This window comes from Emydura macquarii, unplaced genomic scaffold, assembly GCF_026122565.2.
Source record: "Emydura macquarii macquarii isolate MOO-44397 ecotype Brisbane River unplaced genomic scaffold, CSIRO-AGI_Emac_v2 contig_1968, whole genome shotgun sequence".
Lineage (NCBI taxonomy): Eukaryota > Metazoa > Chordata > Testudines > Chelidae > Emydura > Emydura macquarii.
The window spans coordinates 1829-15735 of NW_027132105.1; the positions used below are offsets into that span (position 1 = coordinate 1829).

A 13907-nucleotide genomic window follows, 5' to 3' on the forward strand; every position below is an offset into this window, starting at 1 on the left:
GGGGGGGGGGGGGGGGGGGTGGTGTGCTGAGACGGGCTAGACAGAAAATTGGGAGGGGGCTTCCCCCTCGCCACCGCCTTTCTCTTCCTGGGGTGTCCCAGAGCTTGGGGGCTGCTGGCCGGCCCACCCGCTGCAGACCGTGCCCGGAGAACTCCACACTTCCCAGAACAGACGCCCCCCCACCACTGAGCAGACCGAAAGCCACCCCAGGGGGGCTGCCGGCGCGCACAGAAAAGAACCCCTTTGCCCAGAGCACACCACCCGACCCCAGCCCACCCCACGACACTTTCTGCTTTTGTACAACGCACCCAGGGGAGAGCGCGAACGCAGTCCCCCACTACCACAAATAATGCAGTCGAGTTTCCCGCATTTGGGGAAATCGCAGGGGTCAGCACACCCGCCGTGCAATGGATGAGCCTCACCCTGGGAAAACCACCTCCGTGATCATGGTGTCTCCCCTGCCAGGTAAGTATGAGTGGCTGCGCCCCCGCCGCCGCCTGCCCTCGCTCGCCCCACCCTCTAAGCACACGGCGTGGGTGCGCCTGGCCCCTCCCGCGATCCCTGACCGCCGACACCCACTCCAGCGCGCCACAGTCCCGGCCGCCTCCCTTCTCGCCACCAGCTCGGGGGGCGGGGGGGCCGAATGGGCCCGGATCGGGCCCCTGCTCCCACTCCCACAATGCTCCGCTCGCACCTGGATCAGCATACGCGCCCGCCCGCCCGCCCGGCTCCCCCTCCCTTGGCAGAAAGTGGGCAGAGAAACCCCGGAAAGTCGCTTGATGGCACTCTTTGAAGCAGTCAAACCAAATCCATCCGAAATGTCACCGCACCAGATGTCCTCCGCTTCTGCATGAGACTCATTCCGGGGAGGCGGGGACAGGGAGCGAACCCGTTACAAGGAGGGGCAGGAAATAGAGAAAGGCAGAAAGTTAAGAGCAGGGGAAAGAAAGCAAGAAAGAAAGAAAGAAAGAAAGAAAGAAAGAAAGAAAGGGAAAGGCAGTGAAGAGACAAAAGAAGCGGAGGAAGAGAGCCAACGGCTGGCTGGGCAATGGGGTGCCGTGGCAGCGGCGAGCCTGCAAAGCCGCGGGCGATTCCCTGCACCGCTCGCTTTCCCAGCCCTCCTGTCATCCCGCCTGAAAGGCGCCGCTCGTCTTCAGAAAAGATTCAGCTCAGCAGTAGTCAATATTCAATACCCGGCAGGGGAGACACCGTGATCAGGGAGGTGGCGTTCCAGGGTGAAGCTCATCCATCGCTCCGCTCTGGAGCCTGCAAGGGAGGATCCAGGAAGAGAGATGCTGCCGTCCTGCCAGAGATCCCGCCCCAACACCCATTCGAAAGGAATCCTGAGCCACCGAAGGCAGGAAGAGAGACCCCAGACCGACCAGACGGCAAGCTCGTGGCCTGCGCCGGACACGATCGACCGACCGACCGACCGACCGACCGACCGACCGACCGGAGGAAGAGGGGCCGACGGTGAGGGCCGCCCCGCCACGGCAGACCGACCGCTTGGATCGGGGCGTTGAATGCCACAGCATCCTTTGGCGACGTGACCCGTCCGTGCCCAGGGTAGGCACCTGAGAATGCCAAGATGAGGGCAGGCTGCCAAAGGAGAGCAGATTCTCCCAGCGCTGGTGGGTGGGTGACACTGAGGCCCGGCTTCCCAGCCAGCCATGAAGTGCTTCTGATTCCCCCCCACTGGTTCTCAAGAAGCCAGTCCACAAACGCCCACAGCCCCCTTTCCTGCATTCCAGTTCCTGGCTCCCAAATCAGCACTAGGTCCAGTCAAGAGATCCAGTTGTTTCAACCCTATGCTCTTTACTGAAAAGGTTGCCTCTGACCCCAAGGGGTCAGCCACAGGAGCAGTTCAATCTAAGTTTGGATCTTCCCTAGAACAGCACGCTGCCAGGCAATCCTTTAGCACTACAAGTCAAGGTTTTTGATTGTAAAAAGAAAGGAAGAAACTCTAAGAGAAATGTGAACTAATGAAAGCAATCAGACACATGCAATTGATTTGAAAGTCCAGATAGATCCGGTTTCTGGAAGAAATGTGGAGTCGCAGGCTTGTCTAGTTCCCTCTGGTACACGTCCAGTCCCCGGACGGGTCTAAGTCCTTCGGTTCAGTTGCAAGACGAATAGATCCAGAGGTAGGTGTGTGTGTGTCTGCAGCTGGACAGGAACATCGACAGAATGGATTCTGTTGTTTGATCTTATATCCCAGGGGTGGGTGGGGAACGTCCGGCCCGCGGGCCGTATAAGGCCCGCGAAATCATTTGGTCTGGCCCTGGCGGCGGGGGGAAATTCGGCGGCGGCGGGGGTGCGTGTGTGTGTGTGGGGGGGGGGGGCAGTGCCCGCTGCCGAAACCCTGCCGCCGTTTGCCCCTTTTCGGCGGCGGACACTCGGCCGTCTTCCGCGGACCACCATCAGGCCCTTGCCAGAAAAAAGGTTCCCCACCCACCCCTGTTATATACCCTCTGTCCCATCTCCCTGTTCCATTCAATAGAAAGTTCTCAACTCGAGAACGTATCAGCTCTATGAAAGTGATGAGAAGAGATTTACAAACTGTTCTTGAAGAGAACTTTAATAAAAAAAAAAAAAAAAAAAAAAAAAATCAGGCACCGAGTTGAAACAAGGTTCTCTTGTGGCATCCAAGCATAACATACATACAGACTAGCGGCGTACGTACAGACATTGTACAGATGAAACACACTGAGCTTGACGCACCGCACCGCACCGCACCTAACCAAACCAAACCAAACCAAACCGCGCAAGCACCTTGACAGCTTGAATCTTTTTCTGTTTTTCACCACCGCGTTGTTTTCCCCGGAGGGAGGTGCACCATTCCCGGAAGTACTGCCATACCCTGAGTTTTGGAATGTCTCATTTCCACCTCAAGGGGTCACTGGTTCTGCATCTGGAGAGAATCTGTGTTAGTTTTACTTGACCCTGCTTTGTGGTACCTGCTGGACTGATCGTTCTGGGTGGGATCGGGAGAAATCAAGCTTGACTTCAGATCTTCATGTCAGTAAAAACTAAATTGCAAGTTTGGCAAACCCGCCTGCCCTCTCCAGCCATAGCACCCTAATCCTGTCCCTCTCCCCCATATAGCTCAGCTCAGCCCAGCCCCACCTCTCATACCACCCTAGTCCTATCCCTTCCCTTCTCCATGCAAGCCTGTGCGCCCCCCTGCCTCTGCCCCCTCCAGTTACCCCTTCCATATGGCTCCGCCCCTTACCATCACGCACCACCCTCCCATAGTCTGCCTCACCCTGCAATGCACAACTAAAGCGATTTTCTGTATTCCTTATGTCTCCTTCTTCTCCCCGTCGCTGCCACCACCACCCGTTTCAGTTTCAGTATCAGTATCGACCCGGCTGGGCTGGGATCAGCTCCGGCTCCAGACTGAGTCAGGCAGCAGCCCCTGTCGCCCACCCCTCCTCCAACAGGTGGAGTCACCCCCGCCCTGAGGGTAGGAGCAGGGAGGGTGCATGGTGGCAATGGGACCCAGGCATCCTGCATGAAACTGCCCCTCCCCAGGTGACTGACGAGTTACTCACAGGCGGCCCCTCCCCCAGTCCCCTTCTCCCACAGAGCCCCCCCCCCCCCCCCAGGCAGGAAGAGGGGAGGAGCTGTGGCTGCCCCCTTCACTACCAAATGGGGGGGTTGTGAAACCCCACGGCTGCCCCCATCAGTACCGGCTGGGAGGAGATCGAGAGCTCACCCACCAAATAGAGGTGCACCCCACAGATTCCCCCCCAGGTTTAGAGCAGGGAGAGGGGAGGATTGGGGGTGCCACAGCACAGCTGTCCCCTATAAAAGGGGGGAGTGTACTCCACAGCCCCTGAGGACTAGTGCAGGAAGAGGGAGGGGGTCTCTAAGGGTCCCTTCCCCCTTTCCTCTTCTCCCACTACAGGACACAGGGGAAGCTCTGCTCCTCGACAATGAGAAAGTTGCTACCTTTCTATCCACTCCTGGTGCAGCACCCTTGGCCCAGCGGATCTGGCTCGGTAATACCGTGTGCCCTAAATCTTGCTTTTTCTCTTATTTAAACTATGCAGGTGCATCATTGCCCCAGACCTTTGTAATACACCACTGAAAAGGGTGATCCCGTCACCTTCTAGAAGGCCAACTAAATTAAAGTTCAGGATGCACCATTTTGACAAGCTCCATCTGTGTGATTGGTTAGGAAATTCAACCAGGGACAGGATGGTATCAGCCCGTACTATATAGCAGTGTTTCTCAACCTTTCAAGTAGCAAGTACCCCCTAACTTCTGAAAATTTTAATAAGTACCCCAACACTCAATTCTCCACTCTGGGAGCTGGGATTGGGCGGGAAGCGGGTGGCTGCCGCCTGCCTCCCTTCACTGGGTTTTTCCCCAGGTACCCCATGCCTATGTCTCACTCGCCACCAGGGGTACACGTACCACAGGTTGAGAAACTATGCTCTGTAGGACTAGAATCTGTAGACTCGGGCCATGTCAATTCTGCAGACTTCTGCTGCCATAGTTATGTTGGTTGGGGAACATGGGGGGTGAAGAAGAGGAGTGATTTGTGAACAATTTAGGAGCTCTTACTATAGGTGCAGTTTATACTGGCAAAACTGTACTTTTACGGTAAAGCTTGTTTTGTTTGGGAAGTGTGTTCTGGAATAAGCTTTACTGGTAAAAACGCAGTTTTGTCGGCATAAGCTGCATATCCATACCCATGCTGGGAGTGTTTTGCAGGTACAGCGTACCAGCATTCCTCTACTGGGAAAGCACTCCTAGGGTGTGGCTACATTATAGGCCCTAAAACATCACAACTACAAGACTGCAGCTATAAACACTTACTATAGTGATGGAAGGGGTTTTTCAAGTTGCATAAATCCACCTCTTGGCAAGGTGATAGCAGGATGATGGACGAATTCTTCTGTCAACCTAGTGGCATCTGCAGTCGGGGTTAGGTTCAACCTAACTACGTTGCAGAGGAAGTGAAATTTTTCACAGCCTTGAGGGATTTCACTAGATCGGCCTATGTTTCAGGCATAGCCAATGATTAGTGAAAAGGTAGGAATGCATTTTAATTACATGGTGCTTAAAAATATTGGCACCTAGTATTGGTTAGGCTAATATGTGTTAGCTGCTCCTGGTCAATCCTAAACTCCCAGTTTTGGCTTCACTGAGATCCACAAAACTCCTGCCGAACCCTGTAGGCACCTAAATTCACTCAAAAACAACGAGAGTCCTGTAGCACTTTAAAGACTAACAAATTTAATTTCTGCAGGCATAAGCTTTCGTGGGCTGTAACCCACTTCATCAGATGCAAGAAATAGAAATCAGATAGGGGTATATATATATATATATATATATATATATATATATTTAAGCGTAAGTAACAACAATGGGGAAATTAGGTATAAGCAAAGTCCATTCAGTTAGAGTAGTTGAGGCCTGTTCACAACCATTGATTAGGAGGTGAGAATGTGTGAACAGTGACAATTACTTCCTGTAATGAGAGAACCATTCCAAGTCCCTATTTAGACCCAGTTCAATTGTGTCAAGTTTGCATATGATTTCCAACTCTGCAGTTTCTCTTTGAAGTCTGTTTTTGAACTTTTTTTGGAGAAGTATGGCAACTTTCAAGTCACCTACAGAGTGTCCTGGGAGATTGAAGTGCTCTCCGACTGCTTTATGGATGTTACCATTTTTTATGTCTGATTTGTGTCCTTTTATTCTTTTGCGTAGTGACAGTCCGGTTTGGCCAATGTACATGGCAGGGGGCATTGCTGGCACATAATGGCATATATTACATTCATAGATGTGCAGGTGAATGAGCTCCTTATGGTGTGGCTGATGTGGTTAAGATCTGTGATGGTGTCACTAGAGTCAATGTGTGGGCAGAGCTGGCAACGGGGTTTGTTGCAGGGGTATGTTCCTGGGTTAGTGTTCTTCTTGTATTGTGTACGGGTTGCTGGTGAATGTTTGCTTCAGGTTGGGGGGCTGTCTGTAAGCAAGGATAGGTCTGGCTTTCATGGTAACAATTCTCTTGGTTTCTGCCTCTGGGCATGCACACACCTGCCTCTTGGCTAAGTCCCAGAGTGATTCGCGAACCAAGGAAAGAGAAGTGTTTGGCCACCTAAGTTGTGTGTGGTGGCCTAATCCAGTGGGCCTGGTCAGACTCCACTTATCAAAGTGGGTCCTGTTCGAAATCTGGCCAGAGGAGTGGTGCTGCCCGTGCCTACCTTATAACTTTTAGCCCCATGCTGCCTTGGAACATTCACCTGGGAATATGGGAGACTCGGAGGTGGAAAGAGGATTTGAACAGGACCTCTCAAGAGGTGTTCAAACCACTGAGCTACGGGGTAGTCTGATGTAGGGCTCCCTCCGTCTTTCCTTTTGACGCTGTTCCACTGTGGATAAGTAATGAATGAGTGTTTGGAACAGGGGGACTGGACCCAGGGTCTCCCACCACTCTGCACTACAGAGTCATTCCCAAACACTCACTGCCCAATGACTGTTAAGTACGTTAAGGGAGCCTCACGTTGTTAGAGGACTCTCCTGGGAGATGCACCCGGTCAGAGCCTTTCTTCCCCTCTGGCAAAGGGGGAATTGCACCTGGACCTCCCCCATCTGACTGAATACTCTAACCACTTGGCTCCAGGCATTTGGGGAGTGAGGCAGGTGCCTAACTCATTCCCTTAATAAGCAGCTTAGGCATCTAACCCAACTGACTCCAGCTGCCTCTTAGCATGCTGGCTTTTGTAGATTCCATTCTTAGGGGCGTCTCTCTCCCCATTCATTGTGTAGGGAGCCTGGATGCCTAACTCAGGCTTTGTGGATCTCAGTGCTGTTCCTGTGATTCTTCTAGGCCAGAGCTCGACAAATTTGTTTGCGAGCTAGGAGCCAGCCCAAAAATTAAGGAGCCAGGCAACGTGGGCTCAGTGGGGCGCCCTGGCCGGAGCGCAGCAGTCGCTCCCCACTGCAGGCCCTGCCCCTTCTCCCCGCCCCTCTTCCACAACATGGGCCCAGCGGCAGGGTGCCCTGGCTGGAGCGCGGCAGCCCCAGCTCTCCCCCTCCCGGTCCTGCCACATGGACGCAGTGGCGCCCTGGCCGGAGCATGGCGGCCGCTCCCCACAGAGAAATACTAGGTGCCAGACAGGTTGGGATAGGATGGTCCTTGGTATCCTGTGTGCCCCAGATCTTTCACTTCCTAGACCTAGCAGGTAGTCCCAATGGCCACGTTCGCCTTTGGGGGGACCATATGTGGCAGTGTGTGGCAGTCATAATCTCAGCAGGAGACTCACCTGTGTGTGGCTTTGTCTGGGTTTGCCTAGTCACGCTGAACTACACACAGCTGGCCTAAAGAGCATTTGAAGGCCAGATATTATGAACCCCCTTAACCTTTTAAGAACCCCTTTGGACTGGTTGAGGATCCTTGGGAGTGAGTCTAGGCATCACCTCAAGTTTCTCCAGAAGCTGGCTGAATTCACGGGTTGTGAACTGCAGCCTGTAATCACTCAGAATCAAACTTAGTAAGCACCATCAAAAGAAGAGCCAACAGGGCAATGTGATAGATAGAGCAGTGGTGAAGACATGCTTCTTGTAGAAATATAAATGGATAGACTTCTAGCTTGCATCCTCCAGCACCTCCCATGCAAGGACAGGGGCTGCCAATCCTACTGTTGTCCTGATCTGCATGTAAGACAGAAGGGATAAAACTTCCCAAGGAAGGAACTGCCTATCCCATTGAGTGACTTCTGGGATCTCTTCAGCAGGTGAGGAAAAGCTGTGGGTAGTGAGTGCTGGCAGTGGGTTTGCAAAGATGATGAGGGAACTGCAGTGTATATGGAAAGACCTAGAGATGTGGGTCAGGGGCTCCATGGGGCCCACTGTCAGTGGGGTTCTCATAGCAGACAGGGAACAAGTGGGATGCAGCTTATAAGCTTATATGCAGCTTATATAGTTGCTTTAGCTTCTGTCCAACATGACTTCTTAAATTCCATATTTCTCTTCTGTTTCTAGTACTCTATTCACATCTCCTGCCTTTACGGGACATAAGTTTATTCTTCTTAAAAGAAAATATAGTTTATCACTTGGAGAACAACCAGGCAGGTCATTGCTTTGTATTTAACTTGAAAAACCACCTGAGAAAAGATTTAGTAAGCATCCCACGAGCTGTCAGAAATCACCTACAGGCAAGAAGCTAAGTGAGGCAGTTCATTTCATAACCAGCTGTGATACATTCTCAGTTTGCACAAGTGTGAAGCAATGTGTGACAGTGTGAAATATGGGCTGTGAAAGGATCTCATCCAAGTGTGTGGGAGGTGCCCCTCAGGGCACAGGTGTATAAGGGGTTGAGGTGGATTTGCTTCCCCCCACCAGTGTGAAATGGGAGCTCTGAGGGGGTCCCAACTGAATTTGAGGTGATTTTTACATCTTGAGGGCATTTGTGTGTGTAGGCAGGGAGTGAGGTCCTTATTCCTTGTCTGTCAGAGGTAGACTCATCAGGTGTCTCCCCCGGATATAATGTGTGTTTGGAGTTTGATTCCCCATTACATCAAGTGTCATCTTAACTAATCTTGGAAAGGATGGAAATGTGGAGTTCAATTAATCTATGTCATTTTAAACCTGCCCCATTCCCCCCTCGCCCTCTATCCTATCTATGACAAAAGCCCTTTCCCTTCGAATATTCTGCCCTCCATGGCCGGAATTTGACTTTCTTGGCATATTGTAAAGCTCATATGGCATTGAGGGTGGGATTTGTGTCTAATGGGAAAGTGCAGTGGAGGATTTTAAGATACCTTGATCATGTCTGGTGATTCAGTGGGGTATGGGAGAGGCAGTGATGCTGCTTTGGTCAAGTTTTACTTCATATCTCCTCTGTGTGTGTGTGTGTGTGTGTGTGTGTGTGTGTGTGTGTGTGTGTGTGTGTGTGTGTGTGTGTGTGTGTGTGTGTGTGTGTGTGTGTGAGATAAATGTGTGTAAAGCATGGGTCCTATGTAGTGTGAAACTTGTATAAGTCTGAAATCTAGATACATGCTGGTGACAACTGTCAGAACTAGTCGACATCTTAATCCCTGTATGCCTTGCCAGTTTGGTCCCGGTCCCTGGGAACACAAGCACTGTTACACTTTGGTGATGGGCTGTGGTTTCTTAAGAAGCCTCCAGTTTTCAGGTGTTGGGCATCATTAGCAATATCCCTCCTAGTTTATGGAACACGGTACATGTAATTGAACCACAAGTGTTTATAGGATTCAAGGTTTCCAGGGTAAAATAGAGTCTAGCCTCTTGTATATAATAGAAGGTTAAAATGGCTGTGACACTCCCGGTGGCTGATGTGAGGGAACTATAAGGGAAAGGTGGGAAGGGGCTGGATAATTTTTGCGGTGTAACTGAAGTGTAAGAGGAGAGTTAGTGGCTTGGTGAATTGGGCTTTGTCTTCACTAGGACAAAAAAGTGTGTTTAACATGTGTTAGCACTTCAGTGTAGACAGAGCAATTTGTATTTTAGCATGTGTTAGCTGGGGTGGGGGTGTCAACGCATAGATTTATGTTGACCAGCTCTGCTTCCTCCAGTGGTTGACACCCCCACCCCCAGCTAACACGTTAAAATACAAATTGTCCTCCCTCCGTGAGGATTTTAACATGTCTCTAACACACCTTTTTTCCTAGTGAGAACCGTGCCTTGGAGGACAGCTTGATTGTGTAGGTGGCAGGTACCAGAAAAGAGATAAGGTTGTTTGAGGAATCCTGACCACTTCAATACTGTCCACTTTTTTTAAGTTTCCCCTTAACTGAAAAACTTCTTGCTTCTCCACCCTTGTTTTTAGAAATGTCCTGCATTTTGTTTTCATAAATTCAATATTCTTTAGACATTAAAACATGCCATTGACTGAAGCTCAGGGTTTGTGTACATAATTTCATAACGCACTGCAGCTGACTCCACCACAGGATGTCGCTGGGAGCGCTGTGTTACACCAGGCTCTGTTAGATGGCTGGTTTCGTGCTCTCAGAGGCAGGTCCTGTAAACACTCCAAAGGCTACGTTGTACAGGCTCTAACCCTTGGTGGATTCTCTTTAAATAGAGCTAGTAAGTGAGGGAGGATTCTTTAGTAGGGCTGACAGGAAAGAAAATGTGAAAATACCCAAGTTATTGGCCCCAGATTCTACAGACATTTAAACACCTGATTAACTTTATGCATACGAGTAGTCCCACTCAATGGAACTATTCATGCATAAAGTGAAGCACATACATATGTATAGCTTCATCCAGTACACTACCTCAGTTAAGCTTTGGGTGTTATGTTTATTAATCTCCTCTTCCTTGCTTTTCAAGAAATTCCCCAGGCATGTGGAGGTAGACTCACTGAGCAATTACTTATCATCTAAGTGTCATTTCATAATTCGCACTCAAATTGAAACCTCAATTCAAGGTTTTGTTCTCTACCCAGTTGATTCTTTAGAAGATATTTCTCTCTCCTGAGGCTTAATTTTTAAAATGTCGGTATAACATTAGCTTTTTCCCAGTGTTCTGGAGAGGCGATCCAGCATTTCATGGACAGCCTCCCACCTAGAGGCTGTCCCTCAGTTTCTGGATGGATTTCACTTCAAATCCCCTTCTATTTTAAAAGATTTGCCTTTTGTTTTGTTCAGTCATTTTGAACGTATACAGTGGGGAAAATATCCATTTTTTTCAATGTCTTTCCATTAATTCTAATGCCCCATCTCTGTCATTTCCTTGGTTGTACAACAGATCATTTGAGCCCAGGTCTGTGTAAACGCTTGGCTTGAGAGGTGTCTCTCCCTGTCTGATGGTTCACCTCCCTGCTCTGAGGTGGAGCCAAAGTTTATGAGCACAGTTCTCCATATACATAAATTCATAACCGTCGCCTGAATACGTATCTCATAATGATTAAGTTTAGAACATTACAAACTTTCATAAAAACTCTTACTCAGTATAATTATGTAGTACAATGACGGAGCATGCAATTAGTTGGTTTAACTGCTCACTTTTGGGGTTCATACCTTCTGTTCTCCCCTTGGGGTTTCTATATCCTGATTGTCACACTTTGCCTACACTTAAAAGGTTTGCTAGTCTAGCTATATGTATAGCTAGCTCACTGAGCTAGCTTTGATATAGCTAGTTGAAGTGACAATAATCAGGTCTGTCTTTACATAAGTCACACCTCTTGATTTCAGTGTAGACATACCCTTAGAGGCAGTGTTGCCCCATGGATAGAGCACCAGATTAGGATGAAAGATCTGGGTTGTACTCCTGGTTCTGCCACTGGGCTGCTGGGTGTCCTTGGGCATGTCATTTCACCTTTCTGAGCCTCTGTTTCCTGTTCGTCTCTGTAAAGCACTTTGACATCTAAGGATGAAAAGAACTCCTGCTGCCGTGGAAAGTCCCCCCCCCCCCCCACCGCGAAACCCCGCCGCCGCCGCAAGTCCCCCCCCCCCTTTTTTCCCGAGTGGTACTCGGGGAAAAAAAGGTTGAGAACCGCTGAGCTAAATGTTAATTTTTTCTCAGGTTGGGGAGAGGTAGGGTAAGACAAAAAGGGGAACAAAGAGGACCCAGTGAATTATAGATCAGTTGGACTAGCTTGGATATCTGGAAAGATACTGGACCAAATGATTAAACAATCAGTGTGTAAGCACCTAGAGGATAATACGGTTATAAGGAATAGCCAGTATGGATTTTTCAAGAACTAATAATACCAAACCAACCTGATTTCCTTGTATGGCCGGGTTACTACCCTAGTGGATGGGGGGAAGCAGTAGACATGATATATCTTGATTTTTGTAAGACTTTTGAAACAGTTCCACAGGACATTCCCATAAGCAAACTAGGGAAATGTGATCTAGATCAGTGGTTCCCAAACTCTACCACATTGCGTACTACCAACATAAAATGCCACCACCTGTAGTACCACCACCAATTTTTGGGGGCGGGGCTGGTGCTGGAGTGACTCATGGCCAGCCGCTGTGAGTGCGTCCAGGTGGGTGGGGGCGGGGGGTGCAGAATGGCCAGGCCACCACGCTGCTTGAGGGCAGGCCCAGCGCTAGAGCGGCTCCTGGCCAACTGCTGTGAGTGTGTCCGGAGAGGGGGACAGAACAGCTGGTCTGCCATGCTGCTTTGGGGGGGGGCTGGCACCGGAGCAGTTCCTGGCCAGCCGCTGTGTGTTGGGAGGAGGGAGGAGGGCAGAACGGCCGGGATGCCTTGGGTGCTGCGGGCCGCTGTGCTCTGCCCCCTCATGGCCGAGCACCACTGGGGGCTCCGTGGACAGCCCCCCAGCAGCAGGTGGATGCGTACCATTGGGAGGAGGCCTGCTGCACGTACCAGTTTGGGAACCTCTGGTCTAGATGAAATTACTATAAGGTAGGTGCACAACTGGTTAAAAACTGCTCTTTTAGTATGGTCTATCAGTGGTTCTCTGGCAAACTGGGAGGCATATCTAGTGGGGTCTCTCTGGGCTGGGTATTGTTCATTATTTTAGTTAATGACTTGGATAGTGAAAGGAAAGTATGCTTATAAAATTTGTGAATGACACCAAGATGGGAGGGGTTGTAAGCGGTTTGAAGGACAGGATTAGAACACAAAACTACCTTGACAAATTGGAGAATTGGTCTGAAATCAACAAGGTGAAATTCAATAAAGAGATGTGCAAAGTTTTAAGCTGAGGAAGAAAAAAATCAAACGCACAGCTACAAAATGGGGAATAACTTTCTAAGGAGCAGTACTGCTGAAAACGATCTGGCGTTATAGTAGATCACAAATTAAGTAAGTGTCAACAGTGTAATGTGGTTGTAAAAAAAAAAAAGGCTCATCACTTTGGAGTGTATTAACAGGAATGTCATATGTAAGGCTATGTCTACACTACAGATTTTGTCGGCAAAATTTATGTCACTCAGGAGTGTGAATAAACCACTTCCCTGATTGACATAAGTTACACTGACATAAGCGCTTGTGTGCACAGTACTGTCGGTGGGAGAGCTTCTCTTGCCGACAGCTTCTGCCATTCACGGAGGCAGTTTTATTATGCTGCCAGGAGAGCTCTCTTCCATCACTATAGTGAGTGGCACAACTGCAGCTGTGCTGCTGTATCACTTGTAGTGTAGAATAGTTCCAGAGGGGTAGCCGTGTTAGTCTGTGTACAGCAAAGACAACGAGAGTTCTCTGGCACTTTAAAGACTAACAAATTTAATATTTGCAGACATAAGCTTTCGAGAGACTAGCTCTCTTCTTCAGATGCAGTAATACAGAAAATAGGTAACACAGAGGTATCTTATAGGAATCCAGGTGCATTGAGAACAATGGAGGAGGTGGAGTCCGGTACTTAAGACCTAATGACGACCATTGAGTAGGAGGTGAGAATGGGTGGGCATAGTAATTTACCTTCCGTAGTGAGACAGCCATTCCAAGTCTCTGTTTAAACCCAATTTGAATGTGTCAAGTTTGCAGATCATTTCTAATTCAGCAGTTTCTCTTTGAAGTCTGTTTTTGGAGTTTTTTTGGAGAAGTACAGCAACTTTCAGGTCAGAGACAGAATGCCCTGGGGAATTAAAGTGTTCTCCCACTGGTTTATGGATGTTATTATTTTTTATGTCTGATTTGTGTCCATTTATCCTTGTGCGTAGTGATAGTCCAGTTTGGCCAATGTACATGGCAGAGGGGCATTGCTGGCACATGATGGCATATATAACATTAGTGGATGTGCAGGTGAATGAGCCCCTTATGGTATTTGTAGTGTAGACATAGTCTCAGAACAGGGGGTCAGAATGGAAAGTAGATTGAAACCTTAAATTTAATTTAGCATCTGTTTCTGCTATAACACTGAGAACCTAGAGGATAGGTTAAAAGGGAACTCACTCTCACTCACCAGATTAGCGTTTGCTGGGACAAAGGAGCAGCCGATCTCTGAGCTGAGTCTG

At 49.3% G+C, this 13907-nt stretch overlaps 1 non-coding gene across 1 annotated transcript; it reads right to left on the reverse strand.

The window, feature by feature from the left end:
- Positions 1 to 309: 309 nt before the first annotated feature.
- On the reverse strand, positions 310 to 473 carry LOC137159880 (U1 spliceosomal RNA). Its single transcript, XR_010921753.1, has one exon. It is a non-coding gene; the product is annotated as a U1 spliceosomal RNA (small nuclear RNA).
- Positions 474 to 13907: the final 13434 nt, after the last annotated feature.